The sequence below is a fragment of the Sciurus vulgaris genome (assembly GCF_902686455.1).
Source record: "Sciurus vulgaris genome assembly, chromosome: 6".
Lineage (NCBI taxonomy): Eukaryota > Metazoa > Chordata > Mammalia > Rodentia > Sciuridae > Sciurus > Sciurus vulgaris.
The window spans coordinates 145,857,062-145,878,024 of record NC_136466.1 but is presented as its reverse complement, the minus strand read 5'-3'; the positions used below and the strand labels follow the sequence as shown (position 1 = coordinate 145,878,024).

General features: G+C 35.6%; 1 long non-coding RNA gene across 2 annotated transcripts in view; it reads right to left on the bottom strand.

Annotated features, from left to right (window-relative positions):
• Positions 1-20,963, bottom strand: part of LOC306664554 — a 320,843-nt gene that overhangs the window by 9,440 nt on the left and 290,440 nt on the right. For both annotated transcript variants that reach the window (XR_013764738.1, XR_013764739.1), the window contains one exon: positions 363-489. This is a non-coding gene — a long non-coding RNA (uncharacterized lncRNA). The remainder of the gene's footprint in view (positions 1-362; positions 490-20,963) is intronic.

Below are 20,963 nucleotides of genomic sequence, written 5' to 3'. Positions count from 1 at the left end.
TTGCTCCCGCTTTAAATAAATCGGCTTCAAGGGTTCAGGATAGCTTAATTCTCCTTACACATCTGTAATGATTTGGATTCAAATCCCCCAAATCTCGGTTATTAAAGGAATATTCAGAGATAAATACTTCAATTTTGAGAACTATCACCTATCCAGTCCAGTCTAGTTTGAACAGACTAATTGGTTGGTAACTGTAGGAAGGTGGGGCATGTCGGGATGAGGTGGGTGACTGGGTTGTGCCCTCATAGTGTGCATCTTCCCTGTGGCCCCTTCCCCTCTCTCCCTCCCTCTGCTTTCTGATCCCACAAAGAGCTGAGCTGATATCCTCTGTTGGGCACTTCCCCTATGATGTGCTGGCTCACCTTGGGTACAAAGCAATGGAGTTGTATGTCTGTGAATTGAAAGCTCGGAAACTGCAAATCCCAAACTTTTCCTGTTCTGTTGTTCTTGTCAGTGATGAAAAGCTGACTGAAACAGCATCTGTGCGGGCTAAAGAGAAATAAAATCTAATGCCAGGTATTTCTAAAGCTAACCTATTCTGTAGTACCTCCAAATCTCACCTGCCACCATAGACTTTTCTCCAGTACACTTATACCCCCTTCATTTTAACCAGGCTTTTCATAAATCAAGTGTTTTAACTCATATAAAAATTTGATATTAAACAACCTTTTTAATTATGAAAAATTTTATCCAAATAAAAGGTGAAGAATGAAAAGTACTCATATAGTTATTTACACACATACACAAACTCTTCTTAATTATTGGTGCCATTTTGCTATATTCACCTGTAATATTCAAAGAAATGATATCCATCATTTTTTCACAAGAGGTATTAAAAGGCACACATAGGGGAAAATAAATCTAAGTTTTACTTCATTGATAACTAAGTCTGTTATTTCTCAGCCTCCATGAATATTTCCTTCATTTATTTTCATCGGGAGCAGAATTAGTAATTAAGATTTCTGCCTTGTTTACTTGTAATTGAAATTTCCTACTATACTAAACTGATACATAAAAATAAATTGACCCATTGATTCTTTCCAGGCATCTGTCTCTTTCATGATTCACCATTCAACTGAGATTTGTTTTTTAAAAGGATAACGAGAAATGAGTAAGGAAAAGAGAAATTGTGAAGAATATGGAAAAGAAGAAACAGCCTCTTATTCACCAGCACACTCACTGTGGATATTTAATTTGAATGGTAATTATCAAGTCACTACTCCCTACTTTCATGTCAGGAAGCTTTAGTATCTGAAAGATTCTGGTAACTTCTTTGCAAAACCTTGTCAGTAATATTTTTATTTTCTATAAGAAATCAGTTTTGTTGATTGCATATTATCTGTAGGCACATACTACAATATAATACTCTCTAATCTTATGTTTAAATCTGAGAGTCTCCCGTTTGAGATTTACTAAAGAGGTCCTATCTAAACTCCACTCACATATTGCTAGGCAGATGATACTACCTCCAACTCCAGCTATATAACTGATGGACTTTATGCAATTGTCTGCTATCTTTCCCCAGGACACAGTCATTGGTTTAGTGCCAAGGCAACAGTCAACCATACCAATATGCCAGTGATTAGCAAGAAAAGATGCAATGTGAATTACTACTGGAAGCTTCTCTAACCACCAATGTAACCAGTTTAACCATGAAACTGACTGCATAAAGCAGAACACTGAGAATTTAAGAAACTGGCCCTTAATGACATTCTCTAACTACTGAGTCCAACAATCCTAAATCTGACTTAACTATGGATTTCTTGGTGTTTGAGCCAATAATCCCCTTTATTTTTTGTGCCTGTATATTAGTCAAGGTTGTCCAGAAAAAGAGAATCAATAGGATGGTGGATAGATAGATAGATAGATAAACAGACAGGGAAACAAAGATAGAAATGTTGATTACAAGGAGTTGGCAATTATGGAAGTTAAGACCCCAAAACTAAAAGCTACAGATGAACGAAGGAAGGTTAATAATATAGGTCCATTCTGAGTCAAAAGCCCACCAACACAGGGAAGGGCTGTCTGCTTTATTCAACCTATTCATTTAAATGCTATCTCATCCGCAAACACCCTCAGACACGCACCCAGAGTAAAGTTTTAACAAATATCTGGGGTACCATGGCCCACTCATGTTGGCACATAAAATGAATCATGATACCAAGTTTGCATTTTTTCATTATTTATAGCACAAAGCATTCCAACCAATACACCAAGTTTTTAAATTTGTTCTAATTAGTAATACATGATAGTAGAATGTGTTTTGATACCTTATGTATAAATGAGGTATAACTTTTCATTCTTCTGGTTGTACATGATGTAGAAGCACACCAGTTGTGTAATCATGTATGTACATAGTGTAATCATGTCAGATTTATTCTACCACCCTTCCTACCCCATGCTTCCTCCCCTTCCTTCACTGCCCTCTGCCTAACGTAAAGTACCTCTGTTTTTCCCTAGCGTCCTGCCCCCCTATTTATTGTGCATTAGCATTTGCATATCAAAGAAAATATTTGGCCTTTGTTTTTTTTTTGGGGGGGGGATTGGCTTATTTCACTTAGCATAATATTCTCTAGCTCCATCCATTTACCTGCAAATACCATAATTTCATTCATTTTTAAGGCTGAGTATATATACCACATTTCTTTATCCATTCACGGGTTGAAATGCACCTAAGTTGGTTTCATAGTTTATTGCAAATTGAGCAGCTATAAACATTGATGTGTCTGCCTCACTGTAGTATGCTGATTTTAAGTCCTTTGAGTATAAATCAACTAGTGGGATAGCACCAAGATTTTTTTTATCTCTAAAATATAAAAGAAGTTCTTAACCATTTGATATTTTAACTCCAGCATGTTTTTTAATTATTGGTAAATAACTTTATTTTATTTTATATATGCAATTCATTTTGTAGCCAATAATTATTAGAGAAAGAAAAATTTAAATGGGAAAATTCTATATGAATTATCGAAGAGTAAATAGGAAGTAGACTAAACCAAATTTTTCTGACAACCTCAGACTCCAGGGAAAAACTGAAGATCTTTTTCTGTTTTTCAGTTTGTGTATGTGTTTGACTACAAGTGTGTGTGTTCATGTGCATACATGTGTACCACCAGTGTGTAAGTCAATCATTCTGAAAGCTAAAATTATATCACTTGGTATTTTACACATCAAGATCCAGTACTCTGTGTGCATCTTCTAACATTATGGTTAGGTATGAGCTTTATATTACAGGAACTGGAGCACTGATATGATATTATAGTCATAGTTCCTTATGGGCCTCTCATTCACAGTTCTTCACAGCTTAGCTTATATTTCATCGTTTCCAGATAGATTCCAATTAACTGAATAGATTTAAAACTATACTAACATCTGGCAAAATCTCTAAGAATATGTGGGGGTAAATTTGAACTCTATCACTACTTTATGAAGGATTAATCCTTGTTCTGCCAAATCCTGACATGCAGGAATGAGTGGATTCAAAGGGTATTTAGCGGGGTTGGGGGTGTTGCTCAGTGGAGGAGCGCTGGCCTCATATATGTGAGGCACTGAGTTCGATTCTCCGCATTACATAAAATAAAGGTATGGGTCCATCTACACTAAAAAAATTAAATACAGGGTAGTTACTTATTAAAGTGGGACTATTTCAATTAGTTAGATAATTATCAGAATATATGCTTATTTTACCTTTTCTCATGTTAAGTTACAGCAGGAATAGCCAGACCCTCCCAACCAGTAGAAAGAATATAAGTGCAGTTATAGGTGTGATTTCAGCAGTTTTGAAAAGTAATTCACCCCAAAATGACTTATTAGCTCATTAACACTTGAAGGCAGAATAGCTTTCAGATTAACAAGCTTCAGTGAGCACAGAATGGGCAAAAGCAAAAATGCATCTGTCCTAAAACTAAATTTCCTTTCTGATTGCCAAGCTGATACACATATATTTGAAGACATTTAGACAATATTTAAGAGTAAAGAAAAATTAGAAGTGATTCATAACCCCACCACCTAAGATTATTAATATTTGGGTGAATGTACTTGTTTCTGTTAATTTTTCTTTGGTTTTATGTGTGCATAAAATATATGTGGTTTAAAATTTAATGTCACCACTTAGAAGTACAGACGTGGATTTATTTATTTCTGGGCTTGTTCACAAATCTCCCATTTACATTTGTAGTGGAAAATTAATGAGTTTTCCAGTTTAAGGGGATTGAAATACTCATTTAGTTTAATCATCTGTGCATTATCTCACTTTCATTATTTCAGAGTTTCAGCCCCTTCCTTCTTTGTTTTCTTTCTCTCCATGATAAGCTGGCAGGGTGGGAGGCCCCAGGCTTACACACAGGCTCAGCCCTTAGCTGAGAGGTCTTGACAGGTATTTGAGTATGAGTTTGTGTCCTTGATGCATCTGCTCTTGACCTTCTCCTGTGACAGGCAGCACAAGGTAGTTTTTCTTTCAGGGCTCTCTTGTCCAGTTGCTGTGTCGTCACCTTGAAATGTGCTTCAACTCTTATTCAGGTCCTAGTGTGAGCAGTCCCTCTGCTCGTTGTTTGAAGTGATCTCCCTGACAAATGGCCACCCAACTATGTTCCACACATCCATCTGTGCAGTGGAGTACAAAATTTGGCCCTCACTATCCTTAACCATGGGTTCTGCATTATTGAATTCAGCCAGTCACAGAAAATATTTATAAATAAACGTTATGTCTGTACTGAACATATGCTGCCTTTATTCTTGTCATTATTCTCTAAATGACACAGTACAACTATTTACATAGTATTTATGTTATATTAGATATTACAAGCAATCTAGAGATTATTAAAGGATATGGGAGGATGTTCATAGGTTATATGGAGATACCATGTCATTTTAAATAAGAATCTCAAACACTTGCAGATTTTGGCATCCACAGGGTGATCTGCAAACAATCCACTACAGCTACCAAGGGACAAATCTAACTTCTTAACACATCCATGCCAATAGATTGCAAATTCTTCCCTTCTTTCTGATGATGTTCCTCTTTCGTGTATTATAAAGTAATTGAGTTGGCCATTATGGGAGGTAGCTCCAGTGCCTGGGCTCCTACATAAGTCAATCAAAATATCAAAATGAAATTTAAGATTAAATTCCTAGAAACTGCCAACTAAATCCTAACCACGGACTTTCTGCTGAAAAGAAAGCTGCTTCCCAAAGAAGGCTGTTACTGTCCACTTTAATCAAAAAAATCTTTTGCCTTCCTTCTGTGTTCACTCTACAAAAGATCCCTCATACTCCTGTTGGGGATCCTGGACCACCTGCAGGCTTGTGTTGCCCAATTCATGAATCACTGAATGCTCAATTAAACTCTAATGTATTAATGGACTACAGTTTATTATTTAAAAACTTCTCTGTCTCCCCAAACTGATTCTGAGCTATATAATGTCACTTTTTGGTCATTAGAATGTTAAAAAAAAATGAATCCAACAGAAGCTGGGAAAATATTTAGAAACTCGAATTTTTCTTCTCTCCTTCTGCACCTGCTTAGACAGTGTGAACAAGCTCAGTTAGACTGCTGAAGGACAAGGAGCCACAGAGTATGAACCAAGCTGCTGCAGACAACATAAAGTCAATGGCCAGATGCATGCGTGAGACAATCTATAAATTTATAACCATTTTATAAATTAAATGGTTATAAAATTTGTAACCATTTTATAAATGGTATGTGAATTAAAAAACTTATAGCAAGAGCAGTCAGCACCCAAGAATCACCCACCCACTAGTGGCACAACAACCAGGTAACTACACAGGAAAACTGAATCCAGTGGAGGCCAGACCAAGCCACTGACAACAGGACTGAGAGCTGGAAAAATGACTTTGTCTTAAGCCATTACATTGTAGGATGGTTTGTTATGTGGAAATAGATAACTGACACAGGGGAGGGCTGGCTGTCTCAGGATTTCTTCCTACCTGGACACTGGCTGTGCGCTCAGTCCCTGTAAGAGGCCAGGGCTCTGCAGGTTAGCCTTCTAGCTAAGTTCCATGTGGTCACTGAAGCATAAATGGGGAGACCATGTAATTCATTATCTAAGTTAGAATGCTTTTGAGAGTGAAACATGTCCAGTTGATAATTAAAACAGTACAAGAGTAGGCGAAAACTAGGACTGTCCAGGGATATGGAGATAAATTCACTTATAAGTGAAGTTGTTCTTAAACTTTTATTTAAAATTTCTCTAGTAGAAATAGAGATTTGTATGCCTTCCTACCATCCATATCCTTAAGGAGGAAAACCAGGTATCAATCAGTTCTATGCACCTACACTTTCCCTCTTGATCTCCTCTCTGATTTTTTTCTCCCTGAGCTCTCAAGCGGCTAAATCATTTTTCCCTTTTTCCATAGAAATATAATTATATATTGTAGAATTTGTATTACATAGAGGTGAATAGCATGTATTCTGGAGCCACAGGGGCTGAACTAAACTGCTAACACTACCACTTACCAGCTGTGTATACACTTACCCAAGTTACTTATTCTCCCTGTGTCTCAGTTTCCTCATCTCTAAAATGGCAATACCAGAGAGCACCACTTTCTAGGGATTCATCAAGTGAATACATGAGAAGAACCTGGAGCAGTTAATTTCACCCATGTGCAGCACTATCATTTTCACTGTCTCTCATGGCTCCATGACTATGCTAGCTCATTTGCCCTGGTCGGAGTCCTTAAGCTCCATCTTATGCTCTTCCAATCCATGTCTTACAGACATTCCAAACAAATATTCTATCTTCAGTCCCTAGTTCTTATACCAAATGTGCTTCGATTTGCAGACGATTGCTTTGCATTTGAATTTTAAAACACTACTTTAAAAGCTGTTAAAGATGATGGAAGATCATTACCTTCCTAGAGCAAAAAGTATTCACCTTATAGCCTAGTCTTAGAGGCAGAGGGACGGAGGGGTCAAAAATAGTTACCAAGAATGGAAAAGGGTATCAATTATATTTTAAATCACTGTTTTGCTATTTACAAATACAGTTTTAAAAAATGTGATTATCATCTATGCATTTATAGTAAACTATTATTGCCATTTTACATGCTACTTATAATTTATGATAATTACAATATAAAGGAAGTAGAATTTATTTTATCAATCTTTGAACATTTAGAATTGCTTTTATTTCCCTTTTATAAATGGTATGTGAATAAAAAAACTTATAGCAAAACTTTACATAAATAAATCTTCCTGGAACATGGGGTACTTTACATATTTCCCTCTACATATATGTGTGAGAGATTAGATATTTGGTTAGTCTTTAGTTAAAATGACCCAGTAAAAATAGATATTAAGTTGGAATCAGGGGATAAACTATGTGAAAATGAGTTTTCTGGGAAATTTAAAAACTGACCCATCCTTAAGGAGGATGGGAACTTACTAATGACTTGAAGTTCAGAAATGCTTTAAATGCCCACCAATACTCTTAGTTAAGAATGTACATTGTTTGTGGCTATGAAGTCTTTGTGAATTTCCAGGCAAGCCAATAAATAAGTAGCAAACTTTTTCTCCGTAAAGGGTCAGCAAACTTTTTCTCTGTAAAGGGTCAGATAATAAATATTTCAGGTTTACAGATCATATGTTTCCATTACAATTACTGAGCTCTGGAAAGCAGCATAAACAAATGAGTATGTCTGTGCTCCAATAAAAACATATCTATAATACAGACAGTAGTACAGATTTTGCTTGTCTTTCTGTTTTACAGAGACATAAAGGGACTGTGCATGTGATAAGTGGACTTTCCCAGTCTGGGGGGGTCCTACTCTTCACATATTGTACTATGGACAATTGTACTTTATTAGCTGACTATGAACCAAAGAACCAAATAATGCTGAGCTAAGTTAGGCCCGTTTTCTGTCCTGCATCCTGTAGCCATGCTTTCTGAGAAATACCTGACTTACTCTAATCCACAATGGTAGTTTTTGTGTATTGGCGTGTTTGTGTATGACAGAAAGTTCCTTCCTTACTTAAGCAGTGAATAACCTTAAACAATAGAAATTTTTCCAGAAAAACTGAATCAGCTACTATATCATTAGCATTTTAGGAAAATACATTCATTCTATAAAACAAAAATATGGTATGGCTTATTGATTTATGTCAACTAATTTGACTGATATTAAAAAATGTCAACTTTGTTTTAATTTATATTTTAAAGATTTTCTTTAGGTTCTTTTAAGAAATAACCTTTTAATCTAATATGGTACAACAAAACTGTGTTCCAGATAAATTTAAGATCCACCAGGAATGACTAGGTCATAGTTTTGGCTCAGTCATACTGATGCCAATTCCCCCCAGCCCCAGCTAGCTAAAATTGCCTGACATCAAGCACATTCCTATAGGCTATGAAGGATAAAATAAAGACTTGCAGAAAGAAGTTCATTGAGCTCCATCACCACCTGGTGGGAGCAAGCTGTTCTACGCTTCATCAGCTCAGTAGGCTAGGTGAGAAATAACAGTTTGCACTGGTACCTCTTGTTTCTCATGAGCTCAGTGAGGTGGCACCTCACTTCCTACTGCACCATTCTATAATGCCCTACAATGGCTTTTCCCTCTTGCCACTGAAAGATGAGACCTCTGGGACCTACCTAGCACCCGGGCAAATTCCCTGGCTCACCTGGCCTGCCTCATGCCCATGACATTGCAGGCTGTAGATAGGCAGGTATGGATGCTACAAGTAGTAAGGCTGAATAAGTGATAAGACAACTACTGTCTTGGGCCCTGAGGTCCTAGCTCTGGCTCATTCCAGAAGACCTCCATGGAAAGATCAATGGGAAATGAGAACTTCTTCATTATTTCTCAGCTACCATGTGAGGACTATGAGAGGGCTCGGTGATTTACTACCCACTCTCTGAAGATGTCTGCTGAGGACACTGAGCCTAGGACATTATGGTCAGTTTCATAATACATTCCCTCTTTATCTGCCTCATTCCCCTCTTTTCCTTTCTCCTGCTTCGTTAGTATCACGCTCCCTAACAAAACGTTGACAAATAAGCTTTGGCCTGCAGACATATTTTCTGAACAACTATGCTAGGACAGTGCATCAACTCTGTGAATGGCATTAATTCAACATTTTTTTTTATTTTATTTTTTTTATTTTTTTTATTAATTCAACATTATTATTTTAAACTTTCAAGTGCATTTTATTATGTTGGATAATAGGTTCACACCTATATTTTTGCATATGTTAATATCAAGTTAATTTTTATGACATTTCACACGTGACCTTATACATAATAAACATAACTTTTATTTTTTGTTGTTATAATTTTTGTATGATTATCAAAATAATTGAGAAATAAGGTGCATTCATTTAAATCAATGGTGGTGCATGTTTGTCACCTGTTTACTCAGGAGGCAGGAGGATTGTAAGTTCAGGCCAATCTGGCCAAGTTAGTGAGACTTTCTCAGAATAAAATAAAAAAGAAAGAAAGGAATTTGGATGTAGCTCAGTGGTAGACTACTTCCTTAACACATGTGAAACCCTGAGTTTGATCTCTAGTATTCTAAAAAGATAAAAAATACAAAGAATAAACCAATTCTGATTACTATGTTACAGCAGCCAATCCATTTTGTCTTGTCTACCTGGCCCTCATGTATTGAGACCAGAGTCACCGAATCCACATAAAGTGACAAATTTATTTTGATACTACAACACAGAGAATCTGTTTAACACACATATTTATGTGTTTGCATGTGCACAGAGGACATACGATTGAAGTCTTAAAGAATAGATTTCTAGTAATAATTCATTACCTAAGATTCTCATATTGATTACTTTGAAAAACCATAAATAACCTTAGCACTTTCAATATCCCAAAATCCAGTTTTGGTTTTCTACCTCAATTTGTCATCTCCTATCTTACACAGAAAAACTTTTGTGTGTGCATGCGCACAATTTGAGAACTAATCTCCTGGCTAGCTATTCTTGCCAATTACATAGTCAGAACTAATTAACATGGAAACAAAAGTGATCATCTAAGGAGATTTTTATTTCTTGTCTTTATTTGAAAACAAAGTCTATGGTGGCTGAATTATTTTAATAAGTAACAAAACAGGTAATCCTTTCCCTTCCTAAAGCTATTTGAAAGTCAAAGGTGATTTCAATTATTCACCATATACATATATCTCATGTTAACCAGTGACAAAACAAACTGACAAAAGAATAATGGAGTTTCTTATTCAGCGCAACTGTATTATATGCAATGCAAAGAGGTGCTCCTCACTCTACAACAATGAACACACATTGTGTGACACACAGTGCCTAAAAATAGAGATATGTGGGTAGTGAAGTATCTGCTGTGACAAAGATCTGATCTACTAATTATCTACAACACATTTTGGGTCCCACAATTGCTACCCCAATCTCATTACTATTCACCAGAGGGTGATTTTGGCAGGTTGTCAGCAGGCAAACAAGAGAATGAGTTGGGAAACATTAATAAAGGTTGAAAACAACAGCTTTTTATGCTTTGGGCTCATCATTCAGATAGAACACGAAATTTTAAGACGAAGATCAGGCACAATAGGCTTGAGAAAACAAGAAAGAAAGATGCAAAAAGTGAATGACAGTAAAGTTTCATCTGTGAACTTCTTGTCAGATATGTCCTAGTGTTTTTCTTGAAGTTGTCTTATACTTCTCTTTTTCTAGAAAATCAACCAATGATACTTTCCATTCCATAACAGTGCATAAATTGGTTCTTTGTCCATTTTAACAAGAGCAGCAATATATTATCAAAGTTCCAAAAAAAAGAAGCAAAAATTTTATGAAGATATTCAGAAAAGCAGAACCAGAACTTCAAAATGGAAAGTAGTCTTTCTATTATTAAAACAATGTGGAATTCCTAATGTTATTTATTTCGCTGATGTAGCAATGTATATTTCTGGAATTTTTACATCATTTGTATGCAAAATACGTTAATACTGTATTCAATATATTTAGACTATATGTTAGCTGAATGAACCTCCTACTTTGTAAGAAATTATAAAAATCAGTTTTCAAGTGAAGTTCATATTGTGTGTTTACCTTGGAAACATTTGAGGATCATGGTGTAATGGAAAGAGCTGGACCTAGATTCAAACAATTGAATTTCAAATTTTATCTCTTCTGTTGACCAACTCTGCGATCTTGGGAACGATTTTAACTTGTAGGAACCTTGAATTTGTTGCTTGTAAATAGATGTCTCCCCCTGCCCCCTGCAAGGAACCTGTTCAGCAAAAATAAATCTGAATGTGACAGTGTCCAACACAAATGAAGCACACACATAATAGTAGGTTGAGTAAAACTGGAGTGCACATTTAAAAAGGAAAAGTGAAAACAGTGTTATAAGGCATAAAATGATTTCTTTAATCTTAGGAAATTAATGATGCTGTATTAAAATATTCAAATCACTATTTTGAAATTAATCTTTTTGTCCTCCACAATATGAAATGAAAAATAGTAAGTTTTAACTTATTTAGGGAATAGTACATTTAATGTAATAAGTAAAAATATACAAAAGTAATATAATAAACTGCTGTTAATTCCTGCTCTCTGCAGAAACATAAGTTTGAAGCTGTATTTCTCATCACTATTTAGTTTCCTCTCTGATTCCAATAATCAGCCAGGTTTCATCCTTCCTATTTTTAGGACTTATAGATACACATGTATCTATGAAAGATAAGCTATTTAGAGTATGATCTGACCTAAGTCTTCTGACATTCGATCTTCTGTGTGTGATGTTTTTATATACTAATCTCCCCGATCCTCAGAGGACACTTTCTAAGACCCCAGCATATGTCTGAGGCCATGGGTAGTACAGAACTCTATACGTGTAGTTCTTTCCTCTGCACACATACTTGCCATATTGCTTAATTTACAAATCCAGAACAATAAGAGATTAAACTCAATAATTAATAATAAAATACAGCATTTATGACAAAATAATGTGATAAAAGTTGTGTGAATATGATCAATTTCTCTCTTGCCATGGAACAAATTATATATATAGAATAGATACATGGGATAAAGGGTTGGAGTGGGACAGCAAGACTTTATCATGATACTCAGAATGATAATTTAAAACTTATGGATTGTTTATTTGCAGAATTTTCCATTAATTTGGGGGGCCTTCATTGATTGGAGATAACTGAAACCGTAAAAGTGAAACTGAAGTGTGGACTATGTACCTGAAGAGCTAGTTCATTCTTTTAAACCACTGAATGGCATGTCACGTAAACACAGCACATTTTATTTTTTTCCTTCTGTTGATGGACACTTAAGTTCCTTTAAATTCTGTTTTTAGCAATGATGTACTAAGAAGCTGTATACTTACCTCCTTGTGCACATTGCAATTATATAATTAAATCATGTGCCCAGAAGCTCAATTTCTATAGAGTCACAGATCTTAAACTAGTAGGTATCTTAGAGATCAACCATCTGATACCATGTATGTATTTTACTGAAACACAATTAAACTAATTGGTGGCAAAGCTAAAAGTAGATTCTGAGCCTTCTTAATTTTATTTCTCTGTACTTGACACCTTGTCACTGTGTCTTTTTATTCACTACACAGGTGCTTGTGAATTATTGTCAATATAAAAGAAAGAACGACTCTCTTATTATTTAATCAAAGAATACTGTAAAGTCATTGACTGGCACTTGCAGGAGGTCGCAAGAACACAGGCTTGGGAATCAGGAGCCTTCTGCTTTTGTCTGAACTGTGCTGTCAACACCCGGTGGTCACTGCACAGGAACACTTCGCTCTCCTTGTTCTGCCTCTGCCTTAGAACTTCTGAAACAACAGCTTGCTCATTTGATTTCTCACTTGGCCATCTCACAGGCATCTCAAATGTAATATATCCAGAACTGAAACCCTGTTCTAGTATTCCTTCCCTTTCTGCCTTTCCTTTAGTTGTTTTCCCCTTCTAACCAATTAATTAATAATTTTTAAAAGTAGCTCATGACATAAATCTAAAACTGAATTTTTATAACACACTTTCCCTAAGTCCCCAGGTTAAATGCTTGCTCAAATTGTCCCAAATCTACTGCCACGAATCCAACTCAGGCCTGACTCATTGCTAACCTTTTCTAATAATTTTCCTCCATATTGTTCTTAACACAGTGGTTAGAATTTACCTACCATGTAAAGTGGATCATATTATAACTTGTTTAAACCCCGGAATATTCCTTGCTGCCTTTATAATAATAAGTAAGTTCAGTTCCAAGGTCTATCTGCCTCATCTCAGGCTTCTCTCCTGTGCACCAGCCGTACTCGTCTTTGTCACTTCTATACTTAGACCATACTCTGCTAGACCGGGGCCTTTGCAGGTGTCCTGTTATATCCCAGCTCCCTCCTCCTCCATACCTCATGGGGTGGCTTATTCTCATCTTGTAAGTCTCAGCCTAATTACAACTTCCTTGAGCATTTCTCCACTGCCCATTTGATAGAATGAGAGCCTTTATCACTTTATTTACTTCCAGTGTTCCCAATAATTTCCATTTTTTTAATCATTATATGTATTGGCTGGCACTGCTGTAACAAAATGTCACAAACTGGGGTGATTAAACAACAGCATGTATTGTGTTATAGTTCTGGGAACTAGACGTCTGAGACTCAGGTGTCAGCAGGATTGCTTCCTTTGAGGGCTGTGTTTCTGGTAATCGGATGATAATTTTAGGTACTCCTAAGCTTGGAGAAATATCACCCTGATCTCTTCATTGGCACAGGTACATTATTTGTCTGTGTCCAAATATCCCCTTTTCATAAGGATGCCCGTCATATTATATTGGACTCCCAATTACATTTGCAATGACCCTATTTCCAAATAAGATCACTTCTGAGATACTAGGGCTTAGGACTTGAATATATGGAATTTTAGGAGACAAAATTTAACCCATACCAAACACTGATCAAAATTTATAACTGTGTTTGTTCATTTGTTTAATGACCATTTTCTGTTCTGGACCATAAAATTATTCACAAGGAGAGTTTTTCTTTTTTCTTTTTCTTTTTTTACAATCTATAGACCCAATGTTCTTGACAGGCTTGACAACAGACAGATATTCAAAAAATATTTATTGCATTTTTCTACATGTAATTATAAGATTTATAAAGTCTATTACTATTCTGAATTTTGTGATTTTGTTTTGGCTATGCTCAATTTTATCATCATAATTTTATCCAATGCCATCCTAGGGCAAAGTTTTCAAAATGTAAACTATATGTCAAAATAAGGAGAACATAAATCCTGTTTTGTTTCATAACTTCCTAAATAATTCAAACCAAAATATGTATGCTTTCAGAAGGAGATGGAAGTACTGCCATAGTTCACTTAGTAATTTTTCAACCAACTTTCAATTTACTTTTGCTCTGAGGAATGAGGTCTAAGAATAATAACAGAAAATGTAACTCCATTGTATTTTACGGTGGGCCAAGAAACTCAAGAGAACTCACTTCACAGTTCTAAATATCATGGCCTTACACAGTGCTGTCATGGAAGTCATTCGTCCTTTTTATATCCACCCAATGCCACGCCACAGCCCTGAATCCAACCTTCATTCTGTATTTAGTCTTTTATTCCCTCATCCTGATTTTACTTGTCCCATATCCTATGCTGTCAAAAAATCTTGGGAATACTATTTTAAGAGATCTGGTTTCAGTCTTCCAAACTTATTCATGAATCTGATCTCTGACCTTAACCTCCTTGATATTTTCCTTTGGTGTCTTCAAATCAGTCCTGTCACCTCTGCCAGATTAATCTTCCAAACATGCCATTTTCATTATGCCACTTCTTTGACTTAACACTATGTTGGTACCATATCACCATTTGAATCAAGTGTTAGGGGCTCCACTAGCTATCCTTAGACTGCTTTTTTTTTTTTTTTTTTTAATTTCCATGGTGTCTCAAACTAAGGCCTTTTACTTTATTCTCCCAGCAAATCTTGCCAAGTTCCACTTTCTTACTTTATTTATGTTGTTTTTCCGAATGATACAGACCTTCTTCCTCTTTCCTGAACAATCCATATCTATCAATCATTACATTCTAGTTTATGGAATTTTTTCTCATGGAGTTGACTCTCCACTGCATACATATCCTCTGAAATTCTATAGCAATTTTAGTTTAAGAAGCAACATGGCAAAAGACATATATTTTTAGTTAGATGAGTGAACACTAAACTTTTAGTTCATCTGTGCTTTTTGGCACACTTTAAATCTCAATAAATAGACAACCATCCTCAGCATCATCCACCAATTAAGCCAGAGCTACATGGAATCAATTAAGGCACATCTTTAAACAAGACTATTTTATGAATATTTTCTTCACATTTTGTTTTATTATACTTCTTTTATTTTAAGTACTTTCTTCACATCAGTAGTTACATATAAGTTAGGTATAATTGCAAAATTTCATTAGAAATAAACTACTTATGTAATAAACCTAAAGAAAGACTACAGTTCTCAGTGGGAAGTCTTTGCAAACACGTCAGTAGAAATCACAGAGATTATAAAATTAAAGAAAGTACATGAAAAAATATTGAATGTTCTTTCATACTAGATGAAGTTCCTCTGGTAACTTTTCTTTATTTAATCATTAGCTAACTTTAATTTTTTAATCACATATAACTGAATTAAATAATTATTATATTCCTGTCTCAGACTTAATTTCAAATTTACAATGTAATACTGATATAGGGATAAAGAGGAGCACAGATAAAAGAATGGTAATAGACTACAACAGCGTGTTAATTCAGAACACATTTCCTTAAAAATACGGAGTGATCATACTCACATAGAAAAACACATTATCTTTATCATAAGCAAAATAAAAAATTGTTAAATACAGGGAATGTATTTGGCAATTTTAATCTTTTGACATTAGCATGGAATATAATTTGCTTCAATTTAGTACCCAGTGATATTAATTTTATGCAATGTTTCTTTAAAACTGTACTTTTAAATTTTACACTTGATTTGTGGTTCTGAGTCTATTTTCCATGCTAGACTGTAAACTCTAAGGAGGTACTGGCTGTATGTATATTGTCCACTATGTGTTCCCAGCATCTAGATCTACCTGTCAAATATCTCTGGACACATGTGTCTATCATACACTGGAAATGTGTCAAGGTGAACTTGAGTTGCACTGTGAATAAAATATATATATAGAATGCTGAAGCCTCAGTAAAATCTGAAGTACTTCAATAATTTTTATATTAAAATGCTGATATTCTATATGCATGCTATGAGAGTTTATAAAAATATAATTTATCTATGTCTTTTCTACTATTCTTAACATAAAAGTACAAAATTTAAAATTACACAGTTTATTTATCTTGGACAGTACTGATTTAGACTGTGCATAACATGCTATTGACATTCAACGAAGTTCTCCATGTAAATAAATGGAAATACTCCACAAGATGTTAAAATACTTCTTTCTTGACACAATGATTTATCCTCCATTTATAATATTATTTAAAACCATGTTATTAAAAATTCTAGAAAACTTCCTTGAGAAATATTTTCTCTTTTATGCTCAACGTAGCTGACTTTATTTCTCAATATACTACTTTGGTTCACATTACTTATACCATGCAGCACAGGTTAATTTTTTTTTCAGATAGACTGTGTACAAGACTCACGAAAACATGCCTGCTTAAAACAAAATTGACTTGGCAATTTTTCATATGAACCATATGACATACTTCATAATTTATTAAAAGTCAGATTACTATTATCTCTGAATTGGCTAGATGTTTTGACATTTTTAATGCTTTTGGTGTTACTTACTATCATCTTTAAAACAAATGCCTTACTATTATACTTTAAAATAGAGGTATAGTGCCAACATACCCCTCAAGGACGATCTGCCTCTGCTCTGTTTTACAGAGGCCTGGGTTTCTGCCACAGAAGATCTAATACCAAGAACCAGCCTATCCATCTAAGTTAGTACTTGCAGGCAAGACCAAAGCTCTCCTGAGTTGAGTATTAAAATTTAATAGAGCTTAGTAAAGTCCAGTTTAACTATGATTGAATTAAGAATTACAGTTAGAGCATGTTTTGAAAGCATCATATTACCATCTGGTTCGTCTCTACCCAAAGCATTCGTGGTCTATAAAATTGAGATATTGATCGTAATGACAAGAAATGATCATGGATTCTGACAGAATACAAAAGCAAAATGAGCTTTTCAGGAGCACAAGGAAATATACAACTTTTATGCAGCACTTTCCGGAGAATTGTAAAACTGGCCCATGAAATGTAGCCCAACCCCCTTATTTTACAAAAGGAAGCAAGAGAAACTCTGGGGAGGTTAAATGAGGGACTACCAGTCTCGGAGTGGGATCAGAGTGTTTTTTCAACCAGTTATCTTCCCAATATTTCATGTAGTGTTCCTTTCATTCTGAAGTTATTTCATAAGACACATTCTATTGATTTACTAAAACTGGTATTTATAAATAAGCAATCAAAATTTCAGAAACTTGGCACAAAAAGAAATAAGCTGTGGATGGGTCCAAACATATTAAAATTAGTGAAGATAGTGAAATCAGATATGGCAGCAAGAGATATTAACAGATCACATTTTGACCATGATAACTGCTATGGATATTGCTGTGGCTTGGATACCTTTTGTCTCCCAAAGGTTCATGTGCTGGAAGCTGCATCCCCAGTATGGAGGCATTGAGGTGGTGGAGGCTTTAAGAGGTGGGGTTTTATGGAGGATAAAAAATGATGCCCACCCATGAAAGGATTAATGCAAATTCTGAAGAGTGGTTCAGGACTTACAAAAGTGAAAGGTTGTTATAAAGTGAGATCACCCACTGCTTGCCTGGTTGCTTCTGCATGGAGCAGTTTCCCATTCTGTTTCTTTGCCGTATTGCAAGATAACCACAGAGTCATCTCCAGGACATACTACTTGGACCTTCTAGCCACCAGAATCTAAGCCATTCTACTTTGTAAAATTATTCAACCTCAGGTATTTTGTTACAGCACAACAAGATAGACTAAGACAGAAAATTTTTATTTTTTAAAACTTGTGGGCATATATGCATTTTTCCTTCTGTATCCCTGGTATGTCCTAATTACAAACCGAAGTCATATTAAAAGGGTAGTCCTGTGACCCTGTTGTAAGGCATACATTTCTTCCCTTAAACTTCTTTGAATCATCATCTCTAGCAACTATTATGTATAACTTTCACATATGATTTGTCATAATCAGACATTCTTTTTTTAAAACTACATCATGATTCCAAGTGTTTTGAGAACAGCAAGTATGCTTTATACATCTTATGGTTCAAATAGACTCTCAGAGGTCTAAAGCTCAGTACAATGCATTTTGCATATTAGACAATTAATAGATGCAAGTTGATTGGCTGCTATAGGTTGTCTCCCCTCACTGAATTTGTGAAAAGGAGGTTGATAGGTTCCAGATGCTGAAGGGAAGATTTGCGTTGGAGCAATTAGCAGTTGGAAGTACTAATTGTTGACTATGTGTCACAGACACCCCTGACTGCACACAGAAGTGAGGCAAAGGCTACACAGGCCTCCATGCTGGGTTTCCAAGACATCTCTACAATCTGTCTAGCCTCTTGCCTCTGCACTACTTACCTGCATTAGAGGTCATAGCACTTTAGAGACAATGTCATATTTACCTTCATGGTATTCTCAGAGATTTGTGAAGGGGCTAATGCTTAGCCCATTTCCCTTTATTGCCACAGGGAAAAATATAAGCAAAGTGAGTCTGAATCATTTATACAGCATTTCACCATAAGGCAATGAAAGAGGCAGGTGCAGGTCTCAGATGGTTGTCTAAGTCCAAATTCCACGCTCTATCTGCTAGATAATCCTGCTTTCCCTCTCAATAGAATATTTCCCTAGATAGTTCCTGAAACATTTATAGCAGAAGCCTGCAGAGTGACTGTTATAGAAGTTTGTGGAAAACTTCCAGGCATCTAAAAATGTAAGAAACGGCCACATTTCACTTTGGGTATTCACATTTGAGAAGTGATGTGTTTTTTTTTTTTTTTTTTCCTCTTCCCCTCAAATATTCAAAAGTTTGATCTAAGGCAAAAGTTTTACTATTCTGCCCTAAACTAGAGGAATGAAAACATCCATGAATTTTCATCAGTTTGCTGTAGGCAGAAATTTGCCAGTTTGCAGGAAAATGGCTTAAAAATCGAAGCTGAGATGAAATACTTGAACTTCTTGTGTGAACCTATGAAAGTAATATTTTTCTTTATCAGCTGATATGAAGGTTTTCACAACCCTACATTACTTCAGTATAAAATCACTTTCCCTGTCTAAAATGTCACAAAACTGTTTGGATTCCTCAAAACACATTCTCAAAAGGATTCTTGCCCCCCTTAATTTTGGCATATGTCATCATTTTCCTTTTATTTTTTATCTATTCTCATATTTAATAGAAGTTCTCTGTAACTAACTTCCTTTCACCTCCACTGTAAGGAACACAGGCGTGAGGAGTGTAAATGGGATAAAACTGGAGAACTTTTTCTTTCTCAGAGTGTCAAAAACATACCAACGCCAGAAACTTGCCCTTTACCTACTCAGAAACCAAGATCTTACTGAACATAGCAGAGACTGAGTTGCTCCTCCAATCGCATCCTCTGCTTTTGAGTTTGTGTTTCTCTGAATGATCGACTGCACTGTATTTACTTAGGCGATTTGGCTGTCAGTTATCATCACCACAGGCGAAACCTCTTGTGCAGTGCTGTGCTTCTCCCACTAATGGCACCAGAAGGAACCAGCTGATGGCATGTTGGTCCGATTATTTCTTTTACCACACCGAGCTCTTGAATCAATTTCACCTCAGTGGCATTGCTTCTAATCAAACCCATTCCTCAGAGATATTTTCATTTTAAATCAACAAATATTTCTGAAGGACTTCAACTATTTCTGAAAGCTGCTATAATAAGTGCTACAAAATATTTGTGTCAATAATGACATCAGTAATGTAAACATTAATTTATAAATCTGTCCAATCACAGACATCTATTTGTTTAGGAAATTACTTAACATATAAGATATATGCTTTCTCTTTGATAGGCTCATGGGTGAAGTTCTCATTTTGTGAGAAACACGAAATGTTTTACAGAAGAATATTAGCAAAAGAAATTTTTAGAATTTGAAACTAAAAGACTAAACAAAGTGAATACATCAGAACATTGAAGCTAGAGAAAGTCTTGAAAGTTTTGACTTTTATTGCTCTTTGCTTCATACATTTTTCTGCTTCATTTTTCTGCTTCAAATAAACATCCACCTCAGAAATATTTCTTTATCTGAAGGGCATTTGTTTTGAGCTGCTTTTCTGGCAATTGTGAGGAGATTTGATCACATTTTCTTGTTGACTAATTCTATCTGTCTTATTTTAAGGTAGAATTGAAAAGTTGGGTGGATTAGGTGCACAAATGTTATTAGTGAATAAGAGAAAGTCAGTGAGTGTGTACCAGAATCAAGAAATATTTGTGGAGTCATTAGTATTACAAAGCATTCTTTTTTTTTTTTTTTTTTTTTTTTGCGGTGCTGGGGATCGAACCTAGGGCCCTGTGCTTGTAAGGCAAGCACTTTACCAACTGAGCTATCTCCCCAGCCCTATTATTACAAAGCATTCTAAATTCAGTTTACAGTTTATGTAAACTCCACAAATCAACCTGTGTTTTCAGTCAGCACATATTTGTTACTGCAGGACCTCAGAGAAACAGAAGCCAAGACGGGATTAGATTCTGCTATGGTTTGAATATGGGTAATGTGCCCCCAAAGTCCATATGTTAAGGGTTGGTCCCCAGAACGGCACTACTGGGAAGTTCTCTAGACCTTTAAGTGAAGGGAGCTGGTGAGAAGTCATTGGATCATCGGGCACAAGTGTGAAAACAGGTTGCATGACACTGGTCCCTGTTTTTCTCTGCTTCCTGGGTCATGATGTAAGTAAGCTGTTTGATCTGACACGT